Genomic DNA, 10439 nt, shown 5'->3' with positions numbered 1-10439 from the left:
ATGTAGCATCTAAATAAATATCTGAAGACCTGGTTGTAGGTTGTAGCCAAGCACATTTATGGAGTGTGAAGAAGCAGCAGGACATCACCTCTGGTTTTTAGATTCGTGGTCCTATCATAGGAAGCACCGCTGGGTCACTTATGGAGGCTGCAGGCACAGGGTACGGGTGCGACAGGTAGAAAGGTCAAAAAGGAGCTCGTAAGTTTTCTTGCTTTTGATGGGGTTTCTCAGCTTTTTTTTCTGTTTTGCAGAAATTCTATCCATCTTTCCTTTTTTTTTTTCTCTATACAGACAGACTCGTTCATTCATTCTGTTCTCCGGTAAACATTTTGGAGTGCTGCTGTGTCACAGGGTCTGTGCTCGGGGTTAAAATACCTGAAGCACAAACCCAAACTCTGTGAGAGGTAGCGTAATGCTTTCTCATGCCCGGAGATGGAGGAAGGAGCTAATGGTTAGTGTCCACGTGGAGACTTTAAGTCACCGGCGAGGCTTCCTCCCAGGAGGAAACCCTCAGCCCCCTGAGCGAGCCCCCTGGGGCTCCTGCTGACCTGCGTGGGCCCAGCTCACCTGGTGGTGGAACCTCATGTCCCTGGACACGGCCTGGCCTGCTCGCGGCCGAGGCTGGGCTGACATCCTCAAGGGCGCCCTCCTCCCAGACACCCGGATCCCAGGACCTGGGGCTGGGCCTGCTCGCCCATCCCCACGCACCTGCCACCTGCCGTGACCCTGCAGAGGAGGCTCGCGGTGAACACGGGGACCAAGGGCAGGCTGTCAGTGTAGGGGTGCGTGTGTGCTGCGTCTGTGTCACCCTGTGTCTTGCCTCTTCCAAGTGGCTTGTTTTTGGACCAAGATTTAAGGTGAATCAACTGTGAAAGAGCGACCTGATACGTAGCCCATCAGAAGAGAGGCGTGTGTTTTTTTATTGCTTCTGGTTAATGCTTTTGGGCCTAATGACATTTTCAGTGTCAATGATACCCATTTTATTTTTTCTAATTATTATTTTTTTATACTCTTTTTGTTGGCTTTTTAAGGTTAGGCAAAGGGAATGTTAGTATCCAAAACAATAGACACGGTGTACTTGGTAGCTAAATATATGCAATTATTATATATGTAAAATATAGACGTTTACTTGTGATTTGTGTCCAGGTGAGCTTGTGTGTGGCATCCAGACGCCCCAGGACCCCGAGGCCGGGCCGTGGCCACGAAGTCTCTCACGCCAATTTCCTCTGTGTGAGCCCTGATGGTTTTGCACCAGCTGTGGGGTTTCTAAAATCACTGCTGTATATGTTTTCCTTTCTTTTTCTTTCCAGCCCCAAACTCCCCAGTTTAGCGGCACATCCTGTTGGCTCTAGATTCAATTTTGAGTATTTCAGCCTCCCCATGATTTTCATGGCAACACCCTGGTGAGTACCGTCACCCTCCCTCCCAGGAGGCAACCACTAGCTTCCCTCATGTCCTTGTGCCCACTCGTGCTCTGATTGTCTGTTCCCCACCAAGAAGCCACGGGACGCCTCCGACAGCGTACCTGACAGCCCTCTGCTCCCGGGTCCCCACCAGCCTTCTGTCCCCTTAGATGAAAATCAAAGGCCTCTCCCTGCAGTCTAGGGCCTTGCGTCATCTGACCTGGCCACCCCTTCGGCTTCATTCTGGACCTTGCTTGCCTCTGAGTCTTTATTTTTCCCTATTTCCTTCTGTCTGGACATTGTGAACTGAAAAACTGTAACAGCTTGTTCCTGCCTTTATTGAAGTCCCACTTCAAGGGTCACAGCTTCAGAGATGCCGTACCTGACCCCTCCGCTAAAATAGCTCGCCTTGTCATCCTCGATCCTTTCATTATGATGCTGTGCCATATCTTGCTGTCCCCCTCTCCCTCTATCCTGCCCGCCTCCCTCCCTCCCCGGCCAGGGGTTTTATTTCGACCTCACTGTAACCCCAGGGCATGGACAGTGCCTGGCACCTGGATGGTGCTCACGAAAGACATTTTGATTACATTATTGCTTTTCTTCTCAGGGAAGGCGTCCGTCCCTTAGGTTGCTGCCTTCCTTTAGCTCCCTGCTGGTGTATCTAGAATTAGTACCGTCCTGAGAGCACCTACTCTATCTCCGCAGGGGGAAGACTGCGGATGACTTAGGGAAGCTCGCCTTCTCTTTCTCTGGTGCTCAGTACGTTTTTGCTCCTCGTGGTGATAATTGGCTTGTCACTGCCTGCTGTTTGTAGTAGAATAATAGGTAGAAAATAATAACTAGACCTAACTCCTTTCGGCCTGGCGTTTTAACCTGCTGTCATACTATCTTCAAGTGTCCAGACTGTTTTAGAATCTTGCCAGCGCTTGATGGTACTTGACTGTTGCCCATCGGCAAAACAGTTCCTGTTTTAGCAGCTTCTTAGCTCACGAACCTGATATTTTCCCTTTTAACAGAATCTCTGCTAGTGTTTTTGCTAATTACTAAGACATTTCTAAGTTCCGCTTGTCATTTATTTGCCATCGGGAGAATTGTGGAAAGCGAAATCCCGACATTATGCACTAGAAATGCACTGTAGAAAGGGGCAGTTTTGTAAAAGTAGTAATTAAGAACTACGTCTCTGGAGCTAGACCTGCTCAGGTCTCATCTTACTCGGTTACATTGTGACTTTTCGTCAAGTTGTTTAAATTCTCTTCGTCTAAGTTTCCTCATCTGGATACTGGAGATAACCGTTCCTACCCTGTGGGATTGTTGTAGAGATGAAATGAGTCCGTCTATTCCAAACACTTCTAACAGTTCCAGAAACATCATGATACCGAATAATTGTTAGCTCTGATTGTTCATACGATGGCACCATAATTATTAACAGCCCACGTTTGTAAGAAAAGAACTTACTGGCATTTATACCTGGCATATAATACAATATTGAAATCCATGCAACTTATTTGCAGAAGAAAACAACTTTAATTATCTTAATGAAACTATATTTGTCTAATGCTGGTCAACTCTTTTGCAAATTATCCTTGAACAGAGAGAGAGATAACAGGTAGTCAACAATTCACTTCAAGTAATAATCTCACTTTATTTTCCATATTTGGGAGATAACCATTCACTTTATTCTTGTAAAAAAAAAACCCAAAACTATGACATTTAAAAACCACAAAATATGACCCGCTTTCCAAAGACTTTGAATTTGTTTTTCCATCCTCTATTTTACATATCTTTTAAAAGTTTATAAAACCTAACAAAGAGGTGTTTTGTACAATTTCAATGAGTTGTGAAGTTATTCTTTGTTGTATTTTTTTTCTTTGTTGGTTTTAGCCTGTAAACGGACAAACCTAATGATCAGCAAATTAAGAAACATGCAAACAGAACCAGAAAAGAAAACCAATTGCAAAAAGGAAAGGTGATATGACAAATAAATTTTCTAATATAAGTCAAATGAAAAGCATAAATGTATTGGAAATAAATCACATTAAAACTAAACATTTGTTTTAAAATACATTGTTGGGATCCCTGGGTGGATCAGCGGTTTAGCGCCTGCCTTCCGCCCGGGGCATGATCCTGGAGGCCCAGGATCAAGTCCCACGTTGGGCTCCCTGCATGGAGCCTGCTTCTCCCTCTGCCTGTGTCTCTGCCTCTCTCTCTCTGTGTGTGTCTCTCATGAATAAATAAATAAAATCTTAAAAATAAATAAATAAAATACATTGTTTTTACCCTTCCATGATACCTCTCTTAAAGATTATTGGTGCCTTTTTAAAAATTTATTTCAATCTGACTTTCTGTATTTAGCACTTACAGCAGAAAAGACTTTCTATGAGTAGCTTTTTAAAAAAGACACTTTGAAAACTTCAAGGCAACTTTTATTTTTTCCTAATTTACTTTACATTTATTCTTTCCTTTGAAATTTAGTGAACCACTCCTACTGAATTTTGGAAGCCTTCTTTTTTTTTTTTTTTTTTTTTTTTTTAAATCAAAGGCAACCTGTTTGCTAAGAGTCAATGCACAACAACATCTGTGTAGGAATTTTAATTCAGTAGCTACATCAGTTTATAATGGAAACATCAATGTAACACAAAGAATAGTGGAAGGGTAGACATTGCTGATTATGGTAATGCTACAAACTCACTTGCTCCAAATGAAGATCATTTCATTTCCCATCTTTTTACTACTTGAAATAAAAAGTATTTACATTTCTTTCCAAAGAAACATCATTCAACACGCATCTGAGTACAATTGAGTGCTGCGAATTGGTGAAGGCTTGTTTTGTTCATGCTCATGATCTGCACAGTGGAAACTGTTCTATCAATAAAGATTCTCTCATCGTGAAATCCCTTCAAATAGTTATCACTACCTGACACTTTCATTAAAAATGCTAGTGATGGTAAATGTATGTGTTGAAACTATTGTTGCTACTCAGCTACATAAACTTTATCAATATTTTTCTTTTTTAAAATGTCTTATAAACAAACTATCTGAATAGTTTCCTTTTTAAAAAATGTTGTCCAATACCCAGCCTCTCCAAGAGTATGGAGTACTTCATTGAGAAATTATTCAATGTATGTCAATCATAATTCTGAGCCACTGAAAAAGGACATTAGCGCAAATCACGTTCCCTCATCTACCTGCACCCCCCATGTCCCAAGAAATCAGTCTGGTCTATGAGGAGCAAGATAGGTAAGCTTTGACCCAAGCAGAAAATCCTAAATAAATCAAGTCCCATATATCTAACTTCTCTTTGTAATTTGGGCAGAGGAGAATGGAATTGATGTAAGAGATTTGATTCACGTCTGCATTGTACTTACACTATTTATTGTTTGCTACTCTTTGACTACTTATACAGTGGAGGCAGCCCTAACGACCAATGTTCCCATAGGCAGTTGACATATTTGATGGCATTTGAGCTAAAACACAACATAAATAAAACCAGGGTGGCTTGTACTATATTAAAACCATAGAGAGGGGGAGAAAAATCAATGTTTTCCTGTATAGAAGAGGATGAAACTCACGAAGAAAAGAACTAGTTTTATCCAACTTTGAGTAAAGGCAACCGAAAGACTACTTTTATAGAGAAAGATGTAGAAAATAGATATTTTTATACGTAGTGAGAGTTTGGAGTGCCAACTCTATAAACCACCGAGTTACCCTGATTTCGGAGGACAACGGTTAGGTTATGGAAGGCTAATGCTGATCTGATGAGTGCATGGTACAGTAATGGAAGGAAACAAAGATCAGTGTTAAAACAACCACAGAATCCCCGAGGAGCACACACAGATCCATACAGTGTACCTCGTGCACCATCGCCCTCTGTAGGAATCCTGGAAGAAGGTGAAGCTGATTCTTCTGAGAAGTCTCCCACTCTCCCATCAGACTGTAAATTATCATAGTCAAAGACAATACCAAACTGTTCCTTTCTGGGAAATGAAAGGCCTTTGACATACTAGCTATTCCCCTGAATAATGAAATGAATGAAGTTTTCTTTGAAATCGTAATTTCTTTGAAGTTATTTCCCCAAATTGGGCATGGGTCAAGATCTTTTTGCCTCAGAGGATACCGAGTATGCTCACAACTAGATGCATAGGGTTGGGCTGACCCGGAGCCATCTAGCTAGTCAGTCTCAGGCACCCCCTTGCCTGGTGGTTGGAGGTCCAGGGCAAATGGCCATGTTCTTCCCCAGCCCATGCAACTCCAAGATGAAAGGCTCACACGTAGAGTTTCCAGCAAGCAACGTGAATTTCTGAATTATAGCTTCTTTCCTTAGGTACAATCAGTAAATTGATTAGTAAGTGGACTCAGAGGTGTTTGGCTTCCTGACGGGGCTGCCCTCCCCCATTGTTACGCCTGTTCTGTGTGGCGATGGATATGGCGGGGGGGTCCCTGACGAAACACATTACACACGGCTTCTGAGGGTGCAACGGAAGCATTTACATAAGCAGAGGCTCCTTCTCTGCTTCACGCCCTCTTGCAGGTTTTCATGCCCATTAGCCATCTACGCTGCCGACACTTGGGCCCCTGTGTAGACATTAAAGTAAGTTCATCTTCAAGGGCAGAAGTATATCTCAGGAGATTCGTTTCAGATAGAGTGTTTGAATGACATTAAGTGAACCAAGCAAATATAAGATGCTAATGAAGTAGGTGTAGTCAGATTCTACACTTGATGAGAACAAACAAACCGTCTGATGAAGTATAACTGCAACACCTAATATGTTTCTCATTACATTATTTTGGAAAAAATACAATTGTGTCTTGAAATAAGTTGAGTTTTTTTTTTTTATAAGTTGAATTTTTAAGTATATTTTAAAAGTTTTCTTTTTGTTACTGTTTCCAAAATAAGAAGTCTATTGGGAACAAATTTGATTGTTCTGTATAGATTAATTATTAAGACTCCTTTATTTTCATTCACACTAGTATTTCAAAGAAGCCATAGACTACAGCATCTTTTTTATTAGACTACTACTAATAATAGTCCACATAATAAATTTTAAAGGACTCCATGTGTTCCATACAAAATATTTAATATTCACAGCAATCATATGAAATAAAGTGCTTTTCTCCCTTTTACAGGTGAGAAAAGTGAAATTTAAAAAAGTTATGTCCCCATTGGCACATAGTTGTAGAGGGCAAAGTAATTTCCAACTTGAATATAACTCCTCTATAATTTTATTTAAAAGCTTTTTTTCCTTCTTTTTTATTCTTTTTCTTTTCTTTTCTTTTCTCTCTCTCTCTTTCTTCTTCTTCTTCTTCTTCTTCTTCTTCTTCTTCTTCTTCTTCTTCTTCTTTCTTCATTTTACTTTACCATTTTTAAGGCTTTGTGCAAAGCAAAGAGACAGCAGAACAGAGTACAAGACGGTATTTACCACGGTGGCACTTACAGCCAAGTTTTTGTGTTTGCAAAAGAGCATGAGCTTGTGAGGGAGAAGGAGAAATGTACAAACAGTTCTAATGCAATGTGATAAAAGCTGAATGTGGTGGTAATTTCAAAATGTACAGCATTACAAAATTGATAGCAAATATTACTCTGGGAGAGTGTCAGGGAGCCCTCAGAAGGGAGGCAATTTATGATTCAAGTTGGGAAGGAAAAGTGGATTAGGTATTAGTCAAGTAGAAACAGCAAAAAAGGCATTTTGGGCATAAACAAAAGATGTGAAGTGAAAGGAGCTAATAAGTATTCTTGAGCGGCCGGATCGTTTGTGTGTGGTTCCTTGTAACCACCAACTGAGTGGCACTATAAAGCTAAAAGCCATCAAGAGCCTCAGAGGCTTTGCATGTCATAGTAAAGTGTTTGGATTTTCTTTTTGGTCAATAGGGAACCATTAAAAGTGTTGAAATTCATTTTGAGCTTGAAATTCCTTCCCCAAAACTAAGTGTAGCAATATTAGTCTTGATGCAACCTTGAATTTTGAGTCAATAAAGGACTTTAACAATCCAAGTGTGCTGGGGGTGGAAAAAGTAACACAACTGGTTTGCTGAGAAAGGGCAACCCACAATCTCAGTACATGGTGTGGAATCCAAAAAAGATGGATGCAGATTTTCAGGGTGATGATTCAATAAAGGTATTATTACAAACATAATACACACAGGGCTTCCCACTCCATATCCTTTATTTGAGAATCACTTGTATACAAAAGAACAATGAAGTATGACATTCTGGAGGGGGGAAAATACTCTTTCTTTCTTTCTTTCTTTCTTTTTTCGTTATGTTGATTTCTTTATGGTCGGGTTTTTGGGGGGGGAGGGGTAGGGGGGAGGTCAGGGAGTGTGCGTTTGTTTGTATTCGTGGATTGAGTCTGTTTTTTTTTGTGTCTTTAGCCTGTTTTCTTTCTGTAGGCTTTCTATCTTGTTTTTCGTTCTTTCTTCTTCTCTTTCTTTTCTTCTTCTTTCTTCTTATTTCTTTCTTTCTTTTCTTTCTTTTCTTTCTTTTCTTTCTTCTTTCTCTTTTCAGTGTTGGCATTGTCATCACAAAAACACACAACCACAAGCCAGAAAGAAATGTTAAGGACAGCTAGGGGTCTAACATGTTTTTAAATTTAGCCCGTAAACTCTTGAAACCCCATTCCTAAGGCTTTCCTCTATTGAACCTTTTCTCTCTCTCTCCAGCTTCCTCCTGGTGACTGGCAATACTTCTGGACCACTCCTAAGAGGTTGTTAGAAGAAGGAGATTTAAGCAAAATAAGAAATATCACTAAGGCAGATGTCTGGTTTCTACAAACAGGAAAGAATTTCAAGGATAGCTATGAAGGGGATAATTTTAGGATATCAGTGCTTAAAAAAGCACTTACAAAGGAAATACAGCATGATAAAGATGTTGAATTTTATTTAAAAGATTATGCACACACGCACAAACACAGAGCATAGGTCATCAGTAGGAGGGACCCAAGGGGAAAAACATATGAAACAGCTGAAACTTTTTATGCTTTTATAAAACTCCTGTCTTAAAAAAAAAAGAAAAGAAAAGAAAAAAAGTTCAACTGTAATCATACGGGGGGGGGGAGGGGGAGGTAGTTAGTCCATGAAGGGATGGTAAGAGCCAAATAAGAAAAGTTGACAATATAGTTTATGTGTAGTTTGAAAAGCAGGGTGGATTCGATCAAGCTCAGAGGACTGATACTTGTGGAATTTTTAAGGAATTAAAAAGTGTAGTAGATCAGTGTGTCCATTATCTTTGAGAATATTAGGGAAAAGGGAAGGGCCCAGATTGCTGTAAAGAGGAAATAGAATGCTTTTCTTGAAAAGGGGTGGGAAATGTGTAGAGGGGAGGATGACCATGATAATTATATGTTCTTAAGATTGTCTTCAGCAGGACACCAGAAATAATTTGCAATTATCTATCTGAGTCACCCTGAATGATGGAAGTCTCCGAGCGTTAAACAACCGAAGGTCAATACATGAAGTATTTCTGCATCCTCTTTAGAAGCCTTCTTGCACGCTGCAACACCAAGCTCACTGTTAGGAGGGTACACCATCCCCGAGGTATTAAGTCCACGGAAGGAATGAGGCAGCTGTAGATGGAACCCCTTTGAGGCTTCCTTAGGCATTCAGTGGTTTGGGAGAGTGGGAGGTAGAGCACAGTGGTTCGGGGGTGAGACAAGATCAGAGCTGGAGGTGGATACCAGCCTTCCCAGGTACTACCTGAGTACCCTTGGGGGAAGCTCTCTTATGCTCCACTACACATGTCCATGAAATGGGTACCCTAGCACTTATCTCATGGGCGGTTGTTGAGGATAAATGAGATCCAGGAATTCCCTTGGAAAAACCTATATACAATGTGATGGATATTTTACAACCTTTTTTTTTTTTTTTTTTTTTTTTTTTTTGGTATTTTACAGTCTCTCAGAAAATTTAGATGCAGATTGAATCAATGAATTTGACAATTTTTTAATGTTTATGTACACATTGGTAATTACATTATCAAAGACGCAGAAAGGTTCCATTATGTTTATGATTTTTGTCAGTTTATTTTTCTATATATCATTTAAAGAATAGACTATTTTTTAGGGCAGTTTTAGGTTTACAGAAAATATTTTGTTAGTTTTCAGCAGTGGATTTCTATCCTTTTGGTTTAATTGACTTGGAGTAAGTACAAATGAGCATGTAACTCTTTATCAATTGAAGTCTTGTGACTGGAAAGGTAATTACTTTATCAATTATACACATGTCTATATGTACATACTGGTGGAGGAACCCTTCATTTTAAAAAAACTATGTGAGGGACACCTGGGTGGCTCAGTGGTTGAGCATCTGCCTTTGGCTCAGGTCATGATCCCGGGGTCCTGGGATTGAGTCCTGCATCGGGCTCCCTGAATGGAGCCTCCTTCTCCCTCGGCCTGTGTCCCTGCCTCTCTCTGTGTCTCTCATGAATAAATAAAGAAAATCTTAAAATAAAATAAAAAATAAAATAAAATAAAATGATAACTGTGAAAACAGACCTTTTATACTTATTCTTCACATTGCTGATTTAAAAAAAAAAGTTGTATTTGATTAAATTTCAGATTTTCTAGTAGTAAATTGGATTATAAGTTCAATTTTCCTTGAACTATTAAGCCAATATTACTACCTACTTTGTAGAAGACTTTCTTTAAAAAGTGGCCACATAGCAAACCACTTATTGATCTCTATCTTGGATAAAGTTCTTTGTCTTTGCTGATTCTGACAAAAAATTTGAATCCTGTTGGCTAAAAACTTGAAAAATACAAAGCACTTTCTAAGGGCCTCTGGACATACTGTTATGATGTATAACAACAGTCTAGAAATGCTGCCCTACACCGTACTGTACCTTGCGTCCCACCTTGTCCCATGCCGCGCCCTACCATTACCGTGCTTTATCTCTCTGTACCATATTCCCATTATTTGTAACATCATTACACAAGTATGAGATGAATTCATTAGTGGGCTGAATTAGAGTAATTTTTTTCAACAAAATAATATATATTTTTTTATTTCCTTGTGTATGTATTTTTCTTTAGAACCATGTGATTT

The sequence above is a fragment of the Canis lupus genome, chromosome 34 (genome assembly GCF_011100685.1).
Source record: "Canis lupus familiaris isolate Mischka breed German Shepherd chromosome 34, alternate assembly UU_Cfam_GSD_1.0, whole genome shotgun sequence".
NCBI classification, from domain to species: domain Eukaryota; kingdom Metazoa; phylum Chordata; class Mammalia; order Carnivora; family Canidae; genus Canis; species Canis lupus.
This window is presented reverse-complemented; position numbering follows the sequence as displayed.